Source organism: Danio rerio, chromosome 18 (assembly GCF_052040795.2).
Source record: "Danio rerio strain M-AB ecotype USA chromosome 18, GRCz13ab, whole genome shotgun sequence".
Lineage (NCBI taxonomy): Eukaryota > Metazoa > Chordata > Actinopteri > Cypriniformes > Danionidae > Danio > Danio rerio.
In genome coordinates, this window is record NC_141038.1 from 1,037,501 (window position 1) to 1,063,378 (window position 25,878).

A 25,878-nucleotide genomic window follows, 5' to 3' on the forward strand; every position below is an offset into this window, starting at 1 on the left:
GTTCCACCACATCCCAAAGCTGCTCTATTGGATTGAGCTCTGGTGACTGTGGAGGCCATTTGAGTACAGTGAACTCATCGTCATGTTCAAGAAACCAGTCTGAGATGATTGAGCTTTATGACATGCTGCGTTATCCTGCTGGAAGTAGCCATCAGAAGATGGAGACACTGTGCTCATAAAGGGATGGACATGGTCAGCAGCAATACTCAGGTAGGCTGTGGCGTTGATGCTCAATTGGTACTAATGGACCCAAAGAAAATCTCCCCCACACCATTACACCACCACCACCAGCCTGAACCGCTGATACAAGGCAGGATGATCCATGCTTTCATGTTGTTGAGGCCAAATTGTGAGCCGAGCATCTGAATGTGTGAGCAGAAATGGAGACTCATCAGAGCAGCAACGTTTCTCCAATCTTCTATTGTCCAGTTTTGGTGAGTCTGTGTGAATTGTAGCCTCAGTTTCCTGTTCTTAGCTGACAGGAGCGGCACCCGGTGTGCTCTTCTGCTGCTGTAGCCCATCCGCCTCAAGGTTGGACGTGTTGTGTGTTCAGAGATGCTCTTCTGCAGAGCTCGGTTGTAACGAGTGCTTATTTGAGTTACTGTTGCCTTTCTATCAGCTGGAACCAGTCTGGCCATTCTCCTCTGACCTTTGGCCTCATCAACAAGGCATTTGCGCACACAGAACTGCCGCTCACTGGATATTTCCTCTTTGTCTGAGCATTCTCTGTAAACCCTAGAGATGGTTGTGCGTGAAAATCCCAGTAGATCAGCAGTTTCTGAAATACTCAGAGCAGCCCGTCTGGCAGCAACAACCATGCCACGATCAAAGTCACCTAAATCCCCTTTCTTCCCCATTCTGATGCTCACTCTGAACTGAGTGTGATGGAGTGTGTGTTTCCTCATGCATGGCTGTGAGTGTTTGTGTGTTTCTTCATGCACGAGTGTGTGAGAGAGTGTTGTGAGTGTTTGTTTGTTTATGCACAAGTGTGTGTGTGTGTTTGTTCATGCATAAGTGTGTATGTGTGTGTGTGTGTGTGTGTGTGTGTGTGTGTGTTCATGCACAAGTGTGTATATGTGTGTGTGTGTGTGTGTGTGTGTGTGTGTGTTTGTGTGGTTATGCACAGCTTTCTGTCTGTATGTTTGTGATGGAGTGTGTATTTGTTCTTGCATGGTTGTAAGTGTGTGATAAGTTTTTGTGTCTGTTAATGCACGGCTGTGTGTGTGTGTGTGTGTGATTGTTTATGTAAAGTGTGTCAGTGTGAGGAAAGGATAATTACAGAGTGTGAGTGCAGGATTAGAGATGAGCAGAGTCAGACTTGTTGAGCCTGTATGATTCGCACTCTCTCTCTACTGGGTGGCGACACACACACACACACACACACACACACACACACACACACACACACACACACACACACACACACACACACACAAACACAAACACACACACACACACACACACACACACAAACACAAACACAAACACACACACACACACACACACACACACACACACACACACACACACACACACACACAAACACAAACACAAACACACACACACACACACACACACACACACACACACACAAACACACACACACACACACACACACACACACAACACACACACGCATGAAGTAAATAAACACACTATTTCTGCAGTATGGTCAGCACACAGCACATTTTCCCAATACTTTGCTGTATAGAAAGAGATGAGTGCAATAAACAGACACACATGGCAGCTGTACACGCGTGTGTTTCTATGGTGACACAAACACACAGTTTACCTGCAGTTGATGTGTTTGTCCTTCAAGGCTGCTGTTGCTAGAAGAGATACAGCTGTGGCCGGACGTTAACAAAAATAATTCATTCGTTTTCTTTTCGGCGTAGTCCCTTATTTATCAAGGGTCGCCACAGCGGAATGAACTGCCAACTATTCCAGCATATGTTTTACACAGCGAATGCCCTTCCAGCTGCATCCCAGTACTGGGAAACACCCATACACACTCATTCACACTCACACTCATACACTACAGTCAATTTAGTTCATCAGTAGCGCATGTGCACCTGGAGAAAACTCACACGAACATGCAAACTCCACACAAAAAACACCAACTGACCCAGCCGGGACTCGAACCAGCAACCTTCTTCTGTGAGGAGACCGTGCTACCAGCTGTGCCACTCTCAAAAAATGATTTGTGATATTTATTAAATTACCCAAATTGGGTAACTGTATTTTATTACCATCTACCCAACCCCTCACAATAATGTAAAAGCCGTCATTATACAGAGTATTATTCATAATATTTATTAAAATACTCATTAAATTGTATTTTAGTAACATCTACCCCAACCCTAACCCTCACAGTACTGTAAAAACCGTCATTATACAGAGTATTTGTTCATAGTATTTATTAAAATACCAATTAATTGTATTTAATTAATGATTAGACACAATCCAACCCTAAAGTAATGTAACAGTAATGTAAAAATATGAATAATTGTTGTGCAGTGTCATAAACATTATGCCATACTGATGTGAGTATCCACAGCTGTATCCCTTCAAGACTTTACCGTCCTACAGGGGGCGCATATCCCAAATCAACCGCTTTAAATTAGCTTAACCTTCAGTCTTCATGTAAGTGTGTTTTGGTGAAAGTGTGTTTATCTATTAATCTGTGTTTGGGTTCAGAGGCCTTCAGGCTGCTGATTCACATGCTGAAGTCCAGCGCAGTGGTCAGATGCCAAACCGAGAACTGAGAACGACATGTTCCACTTAAATGAACGCCTCAAGACTTTCGTGCACAGATTAAAAGGTAACTTACTATGCGACGTACTATAATATGTAAAATGCGCCTCTGCTGTGTCTAGATTTAATTTATTTTCTTGCAGCCCCGTGAGCAAAATGCAGCCTGCAGGTTAATGATGACAGAACTTAATTATCATTCGACCCCAAACAGCGGCACCTTAGTGAATATAAGAATTCGATAAATTAATGTTAATGAATATTACACCTTCTCAGGGAAAATCAGATGATTCACTACATTAATAAATCTGACATAACTGGATCAGAAATCTAAAAAGAGTTCTGCAGGTCATATAGTGCACTATTTATTTTTCATTCCAGCCGTATTAACATAACAGTGCCACTGTGGTCCAGTGGACAGCAGTAGAGTTATAACTCCATCAATCCGTGTTCGATCCTCACCAATTATTACTATTATTTTTTTTTCATTTTTATTGTTAAGACATATAAAACTGTAAGATTGTTGAACATTTAAAGTTCTAAAGCAGCTGTTTTCTTGAAAAAGACGTGATAGAGAAACTGAATTGGAAATGACCTTATTTTAATATAGTCAGTGGTGAACTGAGGTGGGCCGGTCTAAGGCTTGAAACTCCAGGGGCCTCATGTACGAAGACTTGCGTGGAAATCTTACTAAAACATTGCATACGCACAAAGCTGTAAATGTGCGTACGCAGAAAAAAATTCAGATGTATGAAACACTGCGTACGCCGAATCTCACGCATATTCTTTTGTACATCTGAATGAACGTGAAGCTGAGCGCACGTGCACGAGCGCAAAACCCCTCCCTGCCTCCTCCCCCGTATGAATATGCTAATGACTATGCTAATGGCAAAACCCAACGAAAAAGCAACGGCAAAAGCAAGCAAGAAGAGAAACTCTGAACAGAATGTGAATTGGAGGTGCTGCTTTCGGAGGTAGACCGGAGAAAAGCGGTGCTATTTGCAAGTGGGAGAGTTTAGCTGATGCGGTTAACACAGTTGGGTCTGAACATCGCACCCAGTGCATTAAAAAATAGAAATAGTGTGGTTTATATCTGTAAAATGTTGCAAGACGCTTAACAGTCTCAGTGGCGGTACTCGTTAGACGCATGAGATCATGAATTGATACGTTCGAGCATGAACTCGGCTCGAATCCAGCGTCTGATGAACTCTTTCTTGTTTTTTCCCCGCTACATATCAGATTTTGCCCACTATTTATCACGAGAAAGACAAGTAGGAATCATCAATAAGTTCATATCAATAAGCATCATATTTTATTTGCACATTTATTGAATGGAAATGTTTCTGATTCACGCATGCAAATTCATCTTCAGATAGTGTCTTTATAGCAATGTGCGTGCAGTAGATCGCTCAGATTACATTGGGAAAACAGGCGACCGCTGCAAATTGTGCTTTAATGTTTGGCTGGTCAAATGTATGGTATGGAAACCTTATATACCTGCTGAACCCGTCTCATACAGCTGCCATTGCAAGGCTCGGACACTTTGTAGAGAGGAATTTAACACAACTGCCTCTAGGAGTCGCCAATGGAAATAAAACTGACACGCACAAAAAATGTGCGTACGCCAGCCAGAAAGCTGCCGTGAACCTGCGCACATTCCCACGTTCAGTTCATTGTTAGTAAATCCAAACGTGATCGATTCTGAGCGTGAAACCTGGCGTACGCAAAGTTTTTGTGCGTACGCAGCGTTGATACATGAGGCCCCAGGGCTGAAAAGGAGTCCCACTCCAACCCTGTACATGCCTAATATCAGATGTCCAGAAAGTGATTTAATTTTTATAAATTGTTAAAACTGTGGTATTGTTTGATAGGACTAAAGAGTGGCTGAAAACAAATAGTTTTTCAATTCAAATGAGTAGCATCTTGGACCCGGAAACAATATTTCACACGTCACCGATACGTCATGACCAGGGTCGGAGCAAGCTGAACTGCCGCTCTAGGCAAAGGACAATCACGCCGCCCTCAAAACGAAAGTGAAAACGAAAATGACCGGTTATCAAAGTGAAGAACCCTATTCTGCCGCCCTAGAGGCAGGTATTACTGCGGACACGGGTGGTGCGGGAGATGTTCGGATGTCTCCCTCTCTATTCTGCTGCCCTAGGCGCGGATATAACTGCGGACGCAGGTGGTGCACGAGGTGTTCGGATGCCGCCCTCTCTGCCACCCTAGGCGCGGGTATAACTGCGGAAGCGGGTAGTGCGGGAGGTGTTCGGATGTTGCCCTCTCTATTCTGCCGCCCTAGGCGCAGATATAACTGCGGAGTGCGGATGCAGGTGGTGCGCGAGGTGTTCGGATGCCGCCCTCTCTGCCGCCCTAGGCGCGGGTATAACTGCGGTCGCGGGTGGTGCGGGAGGTGTTCGGATGCCGCCCTCTCCGCCGCCCTAGGCGGCCACCTAGGTCGCCTCTATGGACACGCCGGCCCTGGTCATGACTTAACAAGCAGGTATAAGCACCCCCCGCCCCTATTTCTGTTATGTTTTGAGAAATTTGAACAATATATATTTTTATATACTTTTGGCATTATTTGTAAAACTGTAAAGATGTGTGTTTGTGTATTTGATTTGAATTGAGCCTCTAAAACACGTCGGCATTTCAGTTTACATGTGTATTGCTGTAGCAAAGTAATGCTTTACAACTCCAACAAAAGGCGAGGCAGTGGCGCAGTAGGTAGTGCTGTCGCCTCACAGCAAGAAGGGCGCTGGGTTGCTGGTTTGAAACCTCGGCTCAGTTGGTGTTTCTGTGTGGAGTTTGCATGTTCTCCCTGCCTTTGCATGGGTTCCTCCGGGTGCTCAGGTTTCCCCCACAGTCCAAACACATGGTGAATTGGGTAGGCTAAATTGTCCGTAGTGTATGAGTGTGTGGATGTTTTCCAGAGATGGGTTGCGGCTGGAAGGGCATCCGCTGTGTAAAAACTTGCTGGATAAGTTGGCGGTTCATTCCGCTGTGGCGACCCCGGATTAATAATAAAGGGACTAAGCCGACAAGAAAATGAATGAGTTATTTTCTGCTCATACGTTTTATACCTGAGATCAAAAACACAATGAAAATGTGATCGGTTATTGCTAATCAATATAGAAATTTTCAATATGAACATCTAGTAAAATGTAATTTATTGCAGTGATAAAATGCAGCATTTTTAACCCACATCAGCACATTTTCACCCTGACTTGACGACATTTGTGATGACTATCAGCACTGAGAGATGCTGAACTTCAGAGAAGTGCATCAGAGTCGGCCATCTTGGGTGTGGCGCTCCTGCATTGGCTGTTTTTTCAGGCACGTCTCTATCTGCTCATCTTGACATGCCATGCTCGGCTGAAAGTGGAAACGGCACGGAGCTTTTTGGGAGGTAATTCTCTCTGCTTGATTATCTCGGGGATATTTTTAGCGGACTGAACACGCCGTTCTTATTTTGTGCTGGAAGCGGATGTGTGGCGGATGATGGACTGATCAACACTCGCTCTGATAGCATTATTGTGTCCACTGCAGATCACACACACACACACACACACACACACTGATTGAACCCTAGTGAGGCCCCTACAAAGACAGCATCTTGAATATTACATCACTAACAGCCGGCGGCATAACATGTGGGATTTTAAATGAAGTCAAGCTCTTTCAAAGTCTTTGTGAAATTAAAATAAGAGTTGATAGATGTTAGTATCAGTGTGTTAGTCTATACGCTGCACTCTAAAAAATAACCACTATATAGTTTAATACATTGTTGTAACTTAAATATTTTAATCTAATCAGCAATTAAAAATTTGAAAGTTGTCAGAATAATTTAAGTTTTCATAATAGGAAAATAGTGATAATTACATCAACTAAAAAAATGCGGCTAATATAAAGATGACCACATGGGAAAGCTAGATTGTTGCCGGAAGTGGTGTTAGTGTGGCCAGCAGGGGGCGCTTAACCTGTGGTTTGAGTGGGTCCTAATGCCCCAGTATAGTGAAGGCGACTATACTGCTCAGTGAGCGCCGTCTTTCAGATGAGACGTTAAACTGAGGTCCTGACTCTCTGTGGTCTTTAATAATCCCAGGGTGTCCTTTGAAAAAGAGCAGGGGTTTAATCCCAGCAAACTGGATATCATAATTGGCTTCATCACTGTCTCCTCTCCACCAATCAGCTGGTGTGTGGTGTGTGGACTGGTGCAAACTGGCTGCCATTGAGTCCTCCAGGTGGATGGTGCACACACTGTCAGAAAAAAAGGTGCAGTGAGGGTACAATTCTGTTCCTGGAGGGAACAAAATACGTAATTGTACTTTTAAAGGTCCCAGATTGGTCCTTACGGTACAATTTTGTACCCAAATGGGCTATAAAGGTACAAATGTCCAGATTTCGGTTTGAAATGTTCATTTTTGTACCTTTTATAGCACATTTGGGTACAAAATTGTACCATAAAGGACTATTTTAGCACCTTTAAAGGTAGAATTATATATTTTGTTTTCCTATAGGAACAAAATTGTACCCTCAGCTCATGATAAGATCAAGACACTATGTAACACTAATTTAAATGTATTAATACTAAACATTATTACTAAAATACATGATTTAAAAATATGAAGTTAATACACTGATTAAATTAAATATTTAAATAATTAAATTTTTTTCATGTATTAAAATTTAAATTTTCCTCAAAAATATTTATAACTGAATGTATAATTGAATGTAATTTTAATCATTTAACTGACTGCTTCCTACTGTGTAATTTAATTTCTTGACACATTCAGTTCTGAGTTGTAATGAAATATTTCTACATTTCTAAATAAAAATGGACATCTGTGAACCAAAATATTTTATTTATTTGTTTTTGCATGCAGTCACCAAAGGATCCAAATGCCTGCGTCAGTATCCTGAAAATGCTATATAGTATAATAAGGTACATTTTCGCACCTTCGGTGTCTACAATTTTGTTCTTTGGGGGTACAAAACTGACCCTTAAATGGTACAAATGTTGAAGGTACAATTTTGTAACTCTAAATAAAGGAACAAAATTGTACCCTTAAGGGTACCACCCCAGTGACGGGCCAGTTGTACCCTAAAAGGTACAATTTTGTACCTTTTTTTTTTAGAGAGAGAGCACTGGTGGTGGATGAGGAGATTCCCCCCTAATGTGTAAAGCCATTTGCGTGCCTGGAAAAGCGCTAAATAAATGTAAGGAATTTTTATTATCAATTACTATATGCCTGTTCAAACATGCACCCAAAGAGTTTCGCTCCGCTTCAAATCACATGTACTAAATCCACTTGGGAAACAGCGTCTGTTGATCATGATAGAGCGCGTCAGCTGACAGTCACGCACCGCTATACGATGTTTTGAGGATTGCATAGGAGGAGCGACGGCCCCTGTAATGAAAAGGAAAGAGAATCCCGACATTTTTATATGTATTTGAAAGTGTTTTTATGCCTAAATAAAATGAAAGCACAGAACAGACTCACATTTAAGAGCAAGGGGGCGGCCCCTGGTGTTTAGCGATATGGGTTGTGTATAGCAAGAATCGGCTCTTTAATGTTTATCGCCACCCTTCAGAGAAAATCTGAAAATACGGGAGAAATACGGGAGGATAGCGGGATAGAACTGTAAAATACGGGAGAGTCCTGAGAAAACCGGGAGGGTTGACAAGTATGCACAGGTGAGTGGGTTTGACAAACCACCAGTAGAAACACTCCTCATCTCTTCAAAAATAAAAACACTCCCCCTCCTCACTCCAGGGGTCCGTTCTTCGTATGTGGATTACTCAGTTAGCTGGATTTGGATATTGACGATTTGACACGATCCAGGATCATTTCGTTCTTCAAAACTGATCCGGGAGCTGTTGTTATAGCAACAGTTCTGGTAGATCAAACCTGGTCGGGAGCAGGTTCAATTCATATAAACAGGATTAGATCGGGTCAGTTCAAGCTAAGATAATACTGAAAGGATGTGCCGAATTCTGATATTTTCTTACAGTAGTAGCTATATACACTTGGGAAAATAGTAAATGTTTTTTAACTATACATATATAAAGTTGAAAATATATATATTAATAAAACTTATGCAATCTGCACCCCTGAAATGAAAGTACAAAGACTGCCACCTAGTGGTGCAAAGAGAAAACTTATTGATATGAACTTTTTAGATCGCTTTAATACAATTTGCGCATGATAATAGAAACAATAAGTGACTTTTTTAAAGCAATAATACATTTATGCAGTCATAAACATGTTTTGACAGTTAATATGACGGTGATTTGATGCTTCACTAAAGTTGCAGACGCCTTTGCCAATATCAAAATGCTTTTGTAAACAACCAGTTATTCTTTACACCGATTAAAAAACGGCTACTTTAATAAGGAAAATCCGCTTTAACTGTAAAACTAAATGAATTGCTCTTGAAACATGAAAGGGCCAATCATGCAGCCCACAACACGTGTGTAAAGTTATTGCGTGTCATATTTAACAAGCCGTTTACTGCTAATTTGATGTAATTTTGCTCACATGGATAATTGAATATTAATCAGATGATGTCATTACGCTGCTGTGCCGTCAGCCAATCGTTGCATTGCTGATCATGATTTCGAGGATGGATAGATCTGTCCTTCACAACACGTGCATCGATTTCAGATCAGTTCATCCAGACATTCTAATCTGATTCGCGAACTTGTTTGAAGAACAAAATTAGCCAGAGATCAGTTATCATGAACAGATCCAGGATCTGCCAAATCATCTTAGATCATTTAAGCGAGGTACGATGAGCGGACCCCAGCACTAACAGTTCCTCAGTGTAATCTGCACTTGTTGTGTGTGTTGCCTCTTCACTGAACACCTCCTCAATTGTAAATCACTGTAAACTAAAGCATCTGCAAAATGACTGGATGCAAATGTAAATCAAAGGTGAATTGCCCAATCAGAGCATCCCGCTTGTGGTGTTATTGATCATCAGATGATGTAAACCCTACTGTGTGTTGGTTTGTGAATGAGCGGTGTACCACTTGTGTATCAATGCGTGCTCAAACAAAGCAAAAACAACAAAAAAAGAGAGGCCCGGGAACAAAAAAAACTGGAAAAACCTGGTGTTCAGCCCCAACCCAGCTGAGCTCTCACGCTAACACACACACACTCGCACGCCAGTGTGTCAGTCAGTGCCAGCCGCGCCGCGCTCTCACGCAACACACACCGCGGTCACACACTCACAGGCCGGCCACAGACACGGTCACGCACGCATCACGCACACACATTCAGCAATTAACCAGTTATCATGGCTGATCACACTCGCTGGCTTTGTGTAGGTCCATTCTGCAGCCGCACTGATTACATCTGCACTGATACCGGCACAATATCTACAACCCGAATTCCAGAAGTGTTAAGGTTGAGGTTTACCAAATCTTTTCTTATGAAAGGCCAAAAACCAAACTTTGTTTGAGGCTAGTGGCCTAAAGATAAATATAGTCATCATGGGTAAATCCGTAATTTATTTAATAGTATTGGAAAATAACTAGAATGGACGATTGTACATTAGATTATTGTATATGATGACACTTATACCACTGTTCTGGCATTGTAAATATTTAAATAAATGTGTGTGTTTTTAAAGAAAAGAAATATATTAACAAAATGTAAATAAATTTGACCGTTATTCATTATGCATTAAAGCATTTGGTATTACAAATTTGCAATAATTGCAAGAAATGCATTGCTTATGACTAGGGCCAGACAAAATCCGCAGACATGTTTTGCTAATTTTGTAAATAATCTGCAGATTTATGAGGAAATATTTTGGGAGTATCATAAGTAAAATCTTAATTTACGATATAAATAATTACTATAAAAACGATTATAGTAAATATTACGATTTTAACTTTTGAATGTTTACAATGCAAAGTCATCTAGATCAGGGGTTCCCAAACTTTTCAGGCCGCGACCCCCAAAATGACAATGCCAGTGAGTCGCGACCCCCAATGTATTCTGAGGTGGTTATGAATACAGAAACCTTGCATGCAATGGCGCACACACACCAATGGACCCAAGTCTATCTTCTTTTAATTTTTTTAATGTATGAGAGCTGTAAATGGGCAACAAAGTTTTACCAGGTGTTATGAAATCTGCTGCATCTGACGCTATTGCTGTGTCTTTAATATAATGTAATTACCCCAGGGGTTGCAATCCAATAGAAGTAGTAACTATAAGCTACTATAGTAACTATATATGGTATAAACGACTATTTTTTCTCTTCAGTAGGTTATGGATAAAATATGGTAATACTTATGGTTTAATAAAAATAAAAAGATTTTTGGAAATCACCAGGCGACCCCCCTTCATTGTCCCGCGACCCCTCGGGGAGTCCCGACCCCCACTTTGAGAACCATTGATCTAGATCCACTTATTTGGTAAACAAAGTCTCTCATATAATACTAAAAGACAGAAAACGTGACTTTACAAACTATACTGTAAAAATAAATCAAATGAACTTTCATATTAGTCAATATTTATACTGAAATGCATTTAAAAAAACTGAATAAATATAAATTTACACACAATTACACAAGTAAATAAACAGAATCAACAATGGGCTAAAAATCTGCGTAAATCTGCAGAAAGCCTACAGCTCACAACAAATGTGTAAGGTTATTGCGTATCATATGTAACAAACCGTTTACTGCTAATTTAATGTTGTTTTGCTCACATGGATAATTGAATATTAATCAGATGATGTCATCACGCTGCTGTGCCGTCAGCCAATCGTTGCATCTTGTATTAACAGAAAAACAAAGAGCGCAAAAATTAATCAATCAACCTTTATTTATATAGCACATTACTACAACCAAGGATGACCAAAGTGCTTATAAAACAGATTATACAACACAACTGGAACAGAGATTGCAAAACAATACAAGAAATATATATCAATAAAATACAACAAACAGCTTCAAAAAATAACTTCAGGCCACAACGTGACTTAAAAGCAGAGTAAATAAAAAAGTTGGGGAGTTAAAAAGAAATGCAGTTATTTGAAGAATAGGCAATTTGCTAATTTTCTTTGACCTTTGTTTAATTGAGAAAAGAAAAAAGAAAAGATTTCCAGTGTTTTCAGTGAACAAATTAATTGTAATTGCTTTAAAATAGCTTAATCTGGACATTAAACTACCTTTTCACTTTTAATTTCGCCTCGCTGCCAACTTTTTTTGGAGTTCTTTCTTTCTATCTTTCTTTATTTCTTTCTTTCTTTCTTTCTAGAATAGTTCCCACTTAAATAAATTGAGTTGTTCATTATATGTGTTGCCTTTAAAAAAAGAAGGAATTAGAATTATTATTTCTATTTATGATTCTATATATCTGCTATTGGCCTCTAAAACTAAAGAGTTATCAGTTTTTGGTATCAGTCAAAAATTCTATATTGGTTCATCCCTACTTAGAGTGCTCTTTCTTTCTTCTCATTTGACGGAAAAGACTGGAATACACTTAATCCATCAAGAAGATACACAATAATGTTTGTTAACTTCAATTAAAGTCACAATTTATGCCATTAATGTACCATTAACCAAGCATTTTATCTCAATAAACTACTCATTATAGCTAAGGTTGTAGTTGGGTGTAGGATTAGGGATGTAGAATAAGATTATACTTCAAAACAGTTCATATCATATCAATAGGCTGGTAATAAGGCAGGAGTTAATAGCTTGAATTGTGACCTAAAATAAAGGGTTACCTAAAGGCTTAAAAACAAAACTCTTTTCCATTGTGCTCCTTGATGTTGTAGACATTCAAAACTAATTCTGTTCATATCTACAAAATGCATTAAAGTTTGTTGGTGAAAACACCAGAAATTGTTTATTTTTCTCAATTAAATAGAAGTTAACAAGAATTACCCAATCACAGATTCTTGATTTCATTGTATTTTACAAATCATACTAACTCTGCGCAGTAATTGGGATTGTAGAAACTGCTCTGCATATTTCAAGCAAATATAATAGCACTAAAATCTCTCAAAGACAACCGCCAGCACATGTTTGCCTAATTCAATTTTGCATTACGCCAATTTAAAAACCATTATCATATTTTGCATTGTGACATCAGTTTCACAACACTTAAACACATTTTTCCACCAATTCTCATCAACGTAATGCATCTACAAGCCTTTTTAATGTCTCATGACTCTTAGCCACATTCTCCATTAGACGCTTATTATTTTATTAGTCATATTCAGACTCTAATACTTAAAATGCACATATCTCAAAGTTTGCATGTATCATGTTTGCTATATCAGGTCATTTACAGCTCTTTAGTAGTTTACTGTAAAAAAAATATTCAGAGATGATTCCTTGAATTTACTTAATTTTGTTACATTTAGTGGCTGTAAACAATTTATTTAGGCTGAATTAAACAAACAAATTAAGTTGAATTTTACAAAATTTAATTTGTTTGTTTAAATTCAACATAAATAAATTGTTTGCAAATTATTATTATTTTTTTTAATAAAATTGACTTTACTTTGAGGTACAATTCTCACTGTTAATAAACCATCAACAAAGGCTTTAAGTTCAATGAACTACTAATCTGCTTATTAATTGTTAGTAAGGTGGTAGTTTTAGGCAGGTATTGTGTATTATTGTTCTTTATAAATACTAATAAACAGCCAATTTCTTAATATAATCATTGTATATACACAAGTACAAGGAATTGTTAATTAAAGTGTTGCTTATTTTTTATCTTCTCATTAACGTTCTGGTTAGATGATTATTACTTAAACACAGTCATTCTGTGCAGGATTATAGGAAAATGCTGTAATACATATATCACTTTATTTTGAAGCCTGCAGTACGTTTTGAGATTGCTTGTAAATTTCACAATTGATGGCATTAATTATGTCATTACTATTACCTTGATTATTATTGATATCACTCTTGCCATCATCGCACTTTCATAACCACCAGCACTATTGATTTTATCCTTAATATTATGAATATGACTGCTCAGCACTATTTTAATACAACCAATATTATTATGATTGATGTTTTTACACTTGAATTATTCTGCTCATGTGTTCTGTGTTTGCATTATGTTGTGCTTATTATGTTTTAACACATACAAAAAAATCCCAACTGATTAAAAAGATCAAGTTACAGTAAACTGAATGCGAAAATACTGACATTGTAGTTTCCTGACAAACATCAGAACATCACGTTTGCAGTGCATGATGCATAAAGAAGATCTTATATTGTTGTAGCATTATAGCAATGGGAATGATCTGTCTTGTAATCGCAGTACTTTTGATTTTGGGTATGTCCTTCCTGACAGCTTTCAGTGGGATTCACCTATTTACTAGAAGTCCAGTCATTTACTGATACTGTTACTTGAGAAAAGCTCAGATTTCATGATGCGGAGCTCAGACCGAAACCCTGGAAGTTCCCCGGAAAGGGGAAAATATTAATAAATCAATCCAGAAGTCCAATAATGTTGATGCTGACATCACCAGACGTGACTCTACACCTCATCCTTCCAGAAAATGCCCCCTAATGTCAAATCTGATGTGTATATGAAAACACTTCACACACACACGGCACGCCACAAAACAAAACAATCTTCTACCTCAGTGTATCAGTCTCATTTTCCAGAACAAAATTCTAGACATTCTTAAATCATGATACACTTACTGGAGAAGCGAAATGACAGGAGATAAATGATGAAAAATGAGTTAAAATGCAAGAAGAACAAATACTGTGGGGACAGGACTATAACCTTGATCTCTGCTGGAATTACTTGTACTATTCACTTCACATTGGATGCTTGTTATTTTTACACTTATTACAAATTTAACAAAAAAATATTACATATTTAATCATTTTTATTATTTATACAGCACATATACATGCACTTACCGGCCACTTTATTAGGTACACCTTATTAGTACCGGGTTGGACCCTGTTTTGCCTTCAGAACTGCCTTAATCCTTCATGGCAGAGATTCAACAAGCTACTGGAAATATTCCTGAGATTTTGCTCCATATTGTCATGATAGCATCACACAGTTGCTGCAGATTTGTCGGCTGCACATCCATGATGCCAATCTCCCGTTCCACCACATCCCAAAGCTGCTCTATTGGATTGAGCTCTGGTGACTGTGGAGGCCATTTGAGTACAGTGAACTCATCGTCATGTTCAAGACACCAGTCTGAGATGATTGAGCTTTATGACATGCTGCGTTATCCTGCTGGAAGTAGCCATCAGAAGATGGAGACACTGTGCTCATAAAGGGATGGACATGGTCAGCAGCAATACTCAGGTAGGCTGTGGCGCTGATGCTCATTTGGTACTAATGGAGCCAAAGAAAATCTCCCCCACACCATTACACCACCACCACCAGCCTGAACCGCTGATACAAGGCAGGATGATCCATGCTTTCATGCTGTTGAGGCCAAATTGTGAGCCGAGCATCCGAATGTGTCAGCAGAAATGGAGACTCATCAGAGCAGCAACGTTTCTCCAATCTTCTATTGTCCAGTTTTGGTGAGTCTGTGTGAATTGTAGCCTCAGTTTCCTGTTCTTAGCTGACAGGAGCGGCACCCGGTGTGCTCTTCTGCTGCTGTAGCCCATCCGCCTCAAGGTTGGACGTGTTGTGTGTTCAGAGATGCTCTTCTGCAGAGCTCGGTTGTAACGAGTGCTTATTTGAGTTACTGTTGCCTTTCTATCAGCTGGAACCAGTCTGGCCATTCTCCTCTGACCTCATCAACAAGGCATTTGCGCCCACAGAACTGTCGCTCACTGGATATTTCCTCTTTGTCGGAGCATCTCTGTAAACCCTAGAGATGGTTGTGCATGAAAATCCCAGTAGATCAGCAGTTTCTGAAATACTCAGAGCAGCCCGTCTGACAGCAACAACCATGCCACGATCAAAGTCTCCTAAATCCCCTTTCTTCCTCATTCTGATGCTCAGTTTGAACGGCAGCAGATCCTCTTGACCATGTCTGCATGCCTAAATGCACTGAGCTGCTGCCATGTGATTGGCTGATTAGAAATTTGCTGGAATAGATGACATATGAGTGTGAAGGGCATCCGCTGCGTAAAACCTATGCTGGAATAGTTGGCGGTTCATTCCGCTGTGGCGACTCCTGATGAATAAAGGAACTAAGCCGAAAAGAAAATGAATGAATGAATGAATGAATAATGCAGATGCTTAAAAATGACAGGGAATGTTTGATTCGGTGAGTAATTGTTGTTTAACTCATTGTTAAACATTAGCCTGTAAATCTAGCTAATATTGTTGTTATTTTTGTTTGAACTTACTTTGATGATGTTGTACATTTGTTCAGAATACCCCTGATATTGGCAGACCACACTTATGACATAGTAACCACAGCAAAAACCTATTTCTGTCTAACACATCTTCTTTTAAAAATAGGTTTCTATGAAACACGCTACTTTCGTCCTCGCTTTCCTTACTTAGAAACGATATTTTATTATGTAACTCATGTTATCTGTAATGCATTACCCCAAACACTGCTCCAGGAATGCATGACATCACTGTAAACATGCATGCAAACACACACACACACAGACACGCACGCACGCACACACACACACACACACACACACACACACACGCACACGCACACGCACACGCACACACACACACACACACACACACACAGCGTTTACAGTAAATCATGACACTGGCTCATGTTTCTCACACTGCTGAGATTGACAGACAGTCGGAAAACAGAGTCAGCCAAAAACAACACCCACCTGACAGCAGCCAATCAAGAACAGGAAGGAAGTGACAGGAATATTAGGGCAAGGGCAAAAAACACCTTAAGTAAACTTCCAGCTCGTGAAAGAGAGACAGATGCATGCAAAACAATCAGTGTGTGAAGAGAGCAGACGCACGCGACAGAACCCGAGTTTGGAGCAACAATTTGTCAAATTAATTCAGATCACTTGCAGAAGTACACCGAAAACCTTCACAAACTGACTGCAATTTTTAGATTTAGCTTAGATTCAACTTTATTGTCATGACACATGTAGTACAAGGCAACGAAATGCAGTTTAGGTCCAACCAGCAGTGCAATAGCAGCAAGTGCAGGATACAGGTCTCAGTTATAGAAAGACTATGGTGATATTTACAGATGGATAGATATAGATATATATAGATATAGTACTATCAACATTATAGACAGGTTGGGTTAGCTATGAACATAGATTTACAAACGATGAATGTATGTACAGGTTGCTGTTAATATTCAGGAGTGCGCAGATAGTTAAACATAATTACTGAAGCCATGTGCAGTGGGAATTTATTCATTTATTTTCTTGTCAGCTTAGTCCTTTTATTAATCCGGGGTCGCCCCAGCGGAATGAACCTCCAACTCATCCAGCAAGTTTTTACGCAGCGGATGCCCTTCCAGTTGCAACCCATCTCTGGGAAATGCAGTGTGTATGTACAGGTCAAATCAGTGAATCAGTGCAGTGAATATGTGCAATTATTAAATGTGTAAATGTTAAACAGTGCAGTGATCATGAGGAGTTTAAGTTAGTGGAGAGTGGGGGGTGTATTAAGGGGGCAAAAGAGTCAGTGAGGGGCAGAGTCTAAGAGGGAGACAGCTCTGGGGAGAAAGCTGTTCCTCAGTCTGCGGGTTTTAGTCCGGGGGAGCCTAAAGTAGAGGTCTGCATTCCCGCGGGCGCCGCAGGACCTGACCAGATTTCTGCGGCGCGGGAATAAATTTCGGAATAAATCACGGGAGCGGTCGGTAACGGGTTTAATTTGGGACGGGAGCGGGCTGTCTAGCAATATCGCGGATATTGCTATGCGAATGAGAAAGAGAGCTTTGCCTGTGTGTGTGCTTGGTGCTTGTGTGTGTAGAGAGAGAGCTTTCCCAGATAGCAAAATACACTCGGGCCAGTTCCGGCTAGATTCTCGCCTGCCGGAGACTTACCACTCGGCCCGGCTCCGGCTGCTGGACACGGGCCGGATGCTTGTGGACTTACTGCCCGATTCTGTCTCGAATCAATCGGGCCAGATGTGGCGGTCGTAAGCGAGCCAACGCTGCTGCATCCGCGCCGGAATCGGCCCGAGAGTAATGTGCGCTGCGGCCCGGAGCTGGCGCGACTCAGTATTCATATACCTTTATATAAAACCTTTTGGTATTACATTGGTACTTGATACATGGTATTACAAGCCTTTGAGTTGATATAACAGCAAACGCCTGTGTGTCTGCTTGGTGCTTGTGTGTGTGTTAGTGCGCGCGTAGGAGAGAGAGAGAGCCTTGTCTGTGTGTGTGTGTGTTTGGTGCTGTGTGTGTGTGTTTATACAGACAGCTTGGCTGTCTGGACTGTATAGCTGGGTGGTTTTCGGTTTTGTTCTCCCCCCGCTCTTTAGCGGGATCGGGCGCAGCGGGCAGAAAACGGGGCGGGTCGGGCAGCGGGACAATAAATTCTTAATATAAGCGCGGTCGGGTTCGGGCTAAAACCTGGCGGGAGCGGGATTCAAAATTTAGTCTGAAGCGTCTGCCGGAAGGCAGGATTGAAAACAGTCTGTGAGCAGGGTGAGAGGTGTCCTTCAGAATACTGCGTGCTCGGCGCTGACAGTGTTTCCTCTGGATGTCCTCAATGGCTGGCGGAGTGGTCGCTGTGATGCGTTGGGCAGTTTTCACCACCCGCTGCAGTGCCTTACGCTCAGCAACAGAGCAGCTTCCATTCCAGACGGTGACGCAGCTTGTCAGGATGCTCTCTATTGTGCAGCGGTAGAAGTTCACCAAGACGGCTGATGAAAGCTGGTTCCTCTTAAATTGCCTTAAGAAGAATAGGCGCTGGTGAGCCTTCTTGACCAGGCTGGAGGTGTTGATGGTCCAGGAAAGGTCCTTTAAGATGTGGGTCCCCAGTAACTTGAAGAATGAGACAGGCTCAACAGCCATCCCATTGATGTGGATGGGATCATGTGAGCCTGTTCGTCCCTTCCTGAAGTCCACAATGAGCTCCTTGGTCTTGTTGGTGTTAAGGAGCAGATTATCTTCGGTGACACTTCTGAAACGCTAGTGGGCAGTGAGGTGTTAATGTTCCTCTGTGTCGAGTTTCTTCGCTGGTATTTTGTTTTTTCTGAACGCTTCCGGGATGTACAAGTGACTCAAACTCGCTCATTTTGTGACAGGAACCAGTGGAGGTGCAACAACTTTAACTATGAGGTAAACACAGAACAAAACTTTTTATCCAGAGCTCCTTCACGGGACTCCACACTTGTAAACAATCGCTCCATTGGGCTCACACGGCTCTCGGTCCTGTCCAGACTCGTCAGCGATACCAAGCCGACCAATCACAGAGCTTGCGCTTCGCGTCGCTGCGGCGTGTAGTTGCATTTTTTGAGAGGTGCAGGTCAGCGACGCTGACGGCCATGGCATAGGGCAATGCGTCAACCTCAGCTTAGATTTAAACCTCAGCTGGATGTGTTCATCCACACAGAGCTGTGCTACACACTGCATGCAAGCTTATTTTCAAAAACCCATAATGGGGCTCTTTAAGAATTATTAGATATTTGTACTAGAAACAAAACACAAACTCCAAGAAAGAAGAGCATTCTGTGTAGTGTTCAGTGAAAAATCCCCACTCTCTGTTTATTAAACTTCCCTATGCATGAAGACTCTGACAGATAATGCAAATTTCACAGCGGAGACACTAATTACATCTTCATTTACTGTCGACATGAGCATGCGTTTAACATGATCTCCATTCATCTTTCTAGATGCTAGTATGAGTTCATCAGTGTGTGAGAGTTTGTCGGAGTGTTGTGCACAGGAGCAGGACTGAATAAACTGATTATCGCGTGTGAAAAGATCTGCCCTGCCCCGCTCCGTCTGCACCTCGGCCCCGCGCAATTTCTGCATTAGCTTTTTGGCCAGCGGCCCGCGACTGCAGAGATTACACTGAGAGAGAACACACACACACACACACACACACACACACACACACACACACACACACACACACACACACACACACACACACACACACACACACACACACACACACACACACACAGCGAGCCGCCTATGAGCGAAAAGCTCATATATGGATGAGGACAACATTATTATCCCTGCTGCAAAACTGTTCTTATTATTCCCTCAAGAGAGGTTTAACATAGAAAGGACATTTTTCACAGTATTTCCTACCATGTTTTACTTCTGGAAAAAGTCTGATTGATTTTAGTCTGACTGGAATAATAATATGGAAAAAAAAAATTAAAAATAATAATAATAAATAAATAAATAAATAAATAAATATATATATATATATATATATATATATATATATATATATATATATATATATATATATATTTATAAACTGCTAAGGTCAATGGAGATTTTTCACTGAACACAACAAAATATGCTTCTCTTTCATACAGTTTGTGTCTTTTTTCTAGTACAAATATCTAAAAATTCTTAAATAAGGAAGGTTTTTCTAGACAAGTGCTAAGTTTAGTCTTGTTTTCAGAAATAATGAGTGGGGAGTCGCAGGATCAGACCAGATTTCTAGCGGCGCAGGAATAAATTTCCGAATGAAGTGCGGCAGCGGTCGGTAACTGGTGTAATTAGAACAGGAGCGGGCAGTCTAACAATATCGTTCATATATCATCACGTATGTTGTTCCATATAACCAGTTTCAATGAGGAAAATTTGCATTAACAAAATCCTGTTATCAGAAGAAAATACCTTTTATAACACTACACTGCAAAAAATGCTTTCTTACTTAGATTTTTTGTCTTGTTTCTAGTCCAAATATCTAACAATTCCTAAATCAAGAAGAATTTTCTAGACAAGCAAAACTTACGGTCTTGTTTTGAGAAATAATATGCCAATATTAAATGAGTGTTTCCGTAAAACTAGCAAAATAATCTGCCAATGGGGTAAGTAAAATAATCTTACGTCAAAAGAAAAAACAAGATTATTTTGCTTACCCCATTGGCAGATTATTTTGCTAGTTTTACGGAAAAACTCACTTAATATTGGCATATTATTTCTCAAAACAAGACATTAAGTTTTGCTTCTTAATATAAGAAATTTTAGATATTTAGACTAGAAATAAGACAAAAAATCTAAGCAAGAAAAGCATTTTTTGCAGTGTATAACATGTAAATAAATAATAGCCTATAGTAGGCTAGCCTGTGTGTGGCATTGCGTCACTATGAATGAGTCGGCTTATATGGTTTCAGAATATAAAAAGTCTTTATTGGTTTTTGTTTCTGGTGATTTAATTTTTTTGTTATTCGAAGGAAAAAAATTAAATAATTTTTTAATTTAATTTTTTTGTTTTTTCACCATGAAAAAAAAACAAGCCATTTTTTATATTTATGTTCACAAAATCAAAAACGAAAATCAAAAAATGCATTGAAATAAAATTTTCGTTTTTTTATTTTAAAACAAAAATCAAAAAACAACTAATTTTTTTGTTTTTCCAATATCTTTTTCTAAAATGAAAATTCAATGACCAAAAGATACACTCACATTTTTGACTTTTGGTTTTTTGTTTTTTACCGTCAAAAAGAAAAACGAGCCATTTTTTGATTTTCGTTTCAAAATTCAAAAACCAAAATCAAAAAACAAATTAAATTTCAATTTTGTTTTTTTAATTTTAAATCGAAAAATTGAAAAAAAAAAAAAACATTTTTCAATATCCGTTTCTAAAATGAAAATCCAATGACCAAAAGATACACTGACCCAGAAACGTTCCTAACAGAGATTTTTTTTATAGTTTACTTTCTAGCAAAATACGTAATCAAAAATGATGTGCTGTCCTCATGGCAAAGATAAAAGAAATCAGTTCTTAGAAATGAGTTATTAAAACTAATATATTTTAAAAACGTGTCCATTAATCAATATTGCAAGCTATTTAAAAAAACACAGTTTAATAATCAGTAAAAACGCTCATCCTGGCGTAACCTCTTGTTCCTCAGGAGTGTTTATTGATCTTCTAGTCACACGCATGCTATAAAGAGGAACTTCTACAGGCCGCTAGCACGCTATGGGAAGCTCTAGAGGTCGAGAAAAAACATTTGTGTTATCAGCATGGAGGAAATACCAGCGCAGATGCCAGACTGCGGCTCATAATCGCTCATCCTGCGTCCTGACATTCAGCAAACGTTCCTGGAAATGCCCGGGAATAGCACAAAACCTCGAAAGGGAATAAACAGTGCTGTAAAGCGCAGCAGGATAATTACCCAGCAGGTCAAAGGTCATCTGATGCAGATAAACAAACAGGGCCTGCGCAGTCAAAAGTCCACTGAGTTTGTAAAGGAACACTTTAATCTTGACGCTCATTTAAGTCATTAATCTGTAGTAGCCGCCTCAGAGGATTCAATTCAATTCAGCTTTATTTGTATAGCGCTTTTACAATGTAGATTGTGTCAAAGCAGCTTCACATTAATGGTCTTAGTAACTGGATCAGGGTAGTTCAGTTTTTAGTGTTTAAGTTCAGTTCAGTTTAGCTCAGTTCAGTGTGGTTTGAACTCATTATTGAGAGTCCAAACACTGAAGAGCAAATTCATCGATGAGTATCGATGAGGATCTGAAAACAACTATAATAAAGGCTGTGACAAAATGATTAAAAAGACATTCGTGCTTATTATTGTGCTCTGCCTATTTTTGATAGAGAGATGTATTGTAGACGTAATGAGGAGAACAGAGATTCATTCACTCACTCGTTCATTGATTTTTCTTGGGCTTAGTCTCTTTATTCATCAGGGGTCACCACAGCGGAATGACCCACAAACTATTCCAGCAAATGTTTTATACAGTGGATGCTCTTCCAGCCTCAATCCAGTGCTGGAAAACACCCATACACACTCATACACTATGGCCAATTTAGTTCATCAGTTCCCCTATAGCGCATGTGTTTGGACTGTGGGGGAACCGGAGCACCCGGAGGAAACCCACGCCAACACGGGGAGAACATGCAAACTCCACACAGAGACGCTAACTGACCCAGCCGGGACTCGAACCAGTAATCTATTTGCTGTGAGGCCACAGTGCAAACCACTGAGCCACCGTGTCATGACAAATCGATCATGTTTATTACATTTAAGAACAAAACCCATAATGAAATGTGATGTATTTATGCAAAGTGCTTATGTGACATACAAGTTCAGATTTGGAATTGACACAAATGAGGTGGCACAGTGCCTCAGTGGTTACTCACAGCAAGGTCGCTGGTTCATGTCCCGGCTGGGTCAGTTGGCGTTTCTGTGTGGAGTTTGCATGTTCTCCCCGTGTTGGTGTTGGGTTTCCTGCTGGGAAAATGTCATTAAGTATTCAAACATTTGTCTGATGTATAAAATCATGTATGGTCTGTCATCCCCACCTCTCAGTCAGTTTGTAAACATCACACTAGGGTTGTAACAATATACCGGTATGACGGTCTACCACGATTTGAACGTGCACGATTATCATACCATGAACAATTGCATATCAACGGTTTTAACCTTTAAAGACCGAGACAGCCGCCCGCGGCTAAAAATAAGTATTGCTCTTAAATGTTTAATAACTTTTGATCCGCTGATCCGATTCATACAATTCAAAGATTGGCATAAAGAAGAGAATCTCAGCTTTCCAGTGCTGTATCACATAACATTCGCGGACTTTCAGAGGCTCCGGAATCAGTGCGGTTACGTCATCAAAATTTGACCACGCTGATTTGACAAAGAAACGCTCGTCACTGTGTCTCCGGACAAACCAGACATGATACATTGATGCATTGTCCCTCCTCCATGCCCAGATTGGTTCAAACTCGCTATATCACAACCAATAAGCATAGGTTTCGCTTTTGTTTGTGGACCAACAATTAGCTTTTTGAACAACACGGAATGAGAGATAAATAAAACGCAAAAAAAAAAGTTTTGCATGAAATAATTCTCATACTAAGTACTTTTGCATGCACAGCAGCACAGAAACATGACAAAACAGTGACACAACAAAGACGAACTGCTGCTCTTGCTGTTTTCAAAAGACGCAAATGAAGATGCAGCTGTTTGTCTGCATTGCATACAACCATATCCATATCCATATCCACAGACAACCATATCCATGCTGGCACATAAAACCTAAGGACGTTCCATATTGAATCTAGTTTCGTTATGTAACTATTTATAGTATAGTAAATATTTATATCTATTTTTTACTGAGGATTTGCACCATGTTTATTTGGACTTTATTTGGACTTTGACACATTATTTACTATTTTCTTATTTTTTTATTTGTTCATTGTACGTGGTGTTGTTTATAGTAACTGAAAATATATTATTTGGAAAAAGTCAAATTTTCTTCACTGTTCAATTATTTTGTAACATTTGTAACATACCGTATACCGCGAAACCGTGGTATTGTTTTAGACGATTATCATACCGTAAAAAATTCATACCGTTACAACCCTACATCACACACAGAGCAACACGAGGGGCAGCCCGAGTAGACTGCATTGTGCCACTCTGGAATAGTACCTTTGGTCAGGGCGCCTTTACAGTTACAGCTGCACAGGAGTGGAATTCTGTCCCTGGCAGAATCAAAGATAACACTGCCTTTAATATAATTGAACCTAGCATGTTTCCATTTGCAATAGTATCTGGATGCAGCCTTTATGATGCAAGCTGAGACTGCATCACTCAGTGATGCAATGTCAGATTCAATGCATTCAATGGAGTGAGTGACATCACTGTGACGGGTAGGGTTAGGGGTGGAGTTAAGGCTGATTTATACTTCTGCGTCAAACACCGGCGTATGCTACGGCGCTGACGCATAGCCCTTCGCCGTGGCCATCGCCATCACTGACGTGCACCTCTCAAAAAATGTAACTACACGTCGCAACGACGCGTAGCGTAAGCTTTGTGATTGGTCGGCACTGACTAGTCTGGGCGGGACCGAGAGCCGCGCGAATGGCGCGAAGCCGCGCAAGCGAAGTGTGGAGTACCGTGAAGGAGCTCCGGATGGAAAGTTTTGTTTTGTGTTTACCTCATAGTTAAAGTTGTTGCACGTCCGCCGGTTCCTGCCTCAAAATGAGCGAGTTTGAGCCACTTGTACATCCCGGAAGTGTTCAGGAAAAGCAAAAAAGTAGTGAAGAAACTCAACACAGAGGAACATTAACACCTCACTGCCAACTAGCGTTTCGGAAGTGTTAATGCAGACCGACAGAGACAGCAGCAGAAGTATAAATGCACAGCTACGCACGTTGCATGCGCCGTGGGTTACGCCGGTCACCTGACGCAGAAGTATAAATCAGGCTTTAGGTGAGAGCATTAAAAAGCATTGGATGCAGCTCATATTGCACTGGACCGAGTCTGCAGCCAGACCCCTCTCTCCATTTGTGCCTACCATCTTTTGTTTAAATGTGTTTCAACTATCTCTATTACAAAATGTTGGTGTTTTAGTTTAATTTGTATTAATTTTTTATTAACATCTACATAACCATGTGTATTTTAGTACTGCTTAACTGTGTTTGATGGATTGTATAACTCTTGTATTGTTTTTTTTTAGGTTGTTCAGGGACAACAGATGAAAAATAGCCTTCTGGCTAATTCTGGTAGATTGGCAGAGATGCTAATTAATGTTCACTGTCCCGGCCAAATAAACAAATAAATAAATAATTATGTATGTAATATGTATCCTCGGTTACAAAGAACCTGCCACTATTTAAATATAGACAACTATGTTATTATTCTAAAAAAACAAACATAGTAGTTCTATAAAACTCCTCTTAATTTAATACTACTACTAAGGTTACTATTACTAATAATAATACAATTTCATCAGTGATTTGTCATACTGTAGATTGTTGTGTTTTGCTCACGAGTCTGTTTCTTTAATCGATTCTGTTGACATTTTCTTATAAACAATTTTCAAATAAAACAACTAGTCACTCACCTTGTACCTGTTTAACTTAGCAGTTTTCTCCAAACTAGCGTTAGTTTGTTTGCCGTCAATCGCATCGTCGCGCCTCGATGACGTCATATAAACGCGCGAACGCGTTGCATATAAAACAACAAAAATGCGCTATTTTTAATTCTGTTTTTGAGACATCGTCTACTGATAATGCGGGATGTTAACATCATTTTG

The 25,878-nt window shown here is 40.0% G+C and overlaps 1 long non-coding RNA gene across 1 annotated transcript; it reads right to left on the minus strand.

The window, feature by feature from the left end:
- Nucleotides 1–5,905: 5,905 nt before the first annotated feature.
- Nucleotides 5,906–25,773, minus strand: LOC147832701 (uncharacterized). The gene is made up of 2 exons (XR_015514680.1): nucleotides 25,687–25,773; nucleotides 5,906–7,011 (listed from the first exon to the last, which is right to left on the minus strand). It is a non-coding gene; the product is annotated as an uncharacterized LOC147832701 (long non-coding RNA).
- Nucleotides 25,774–25,878: the final 105 nt, after the last annotated feature.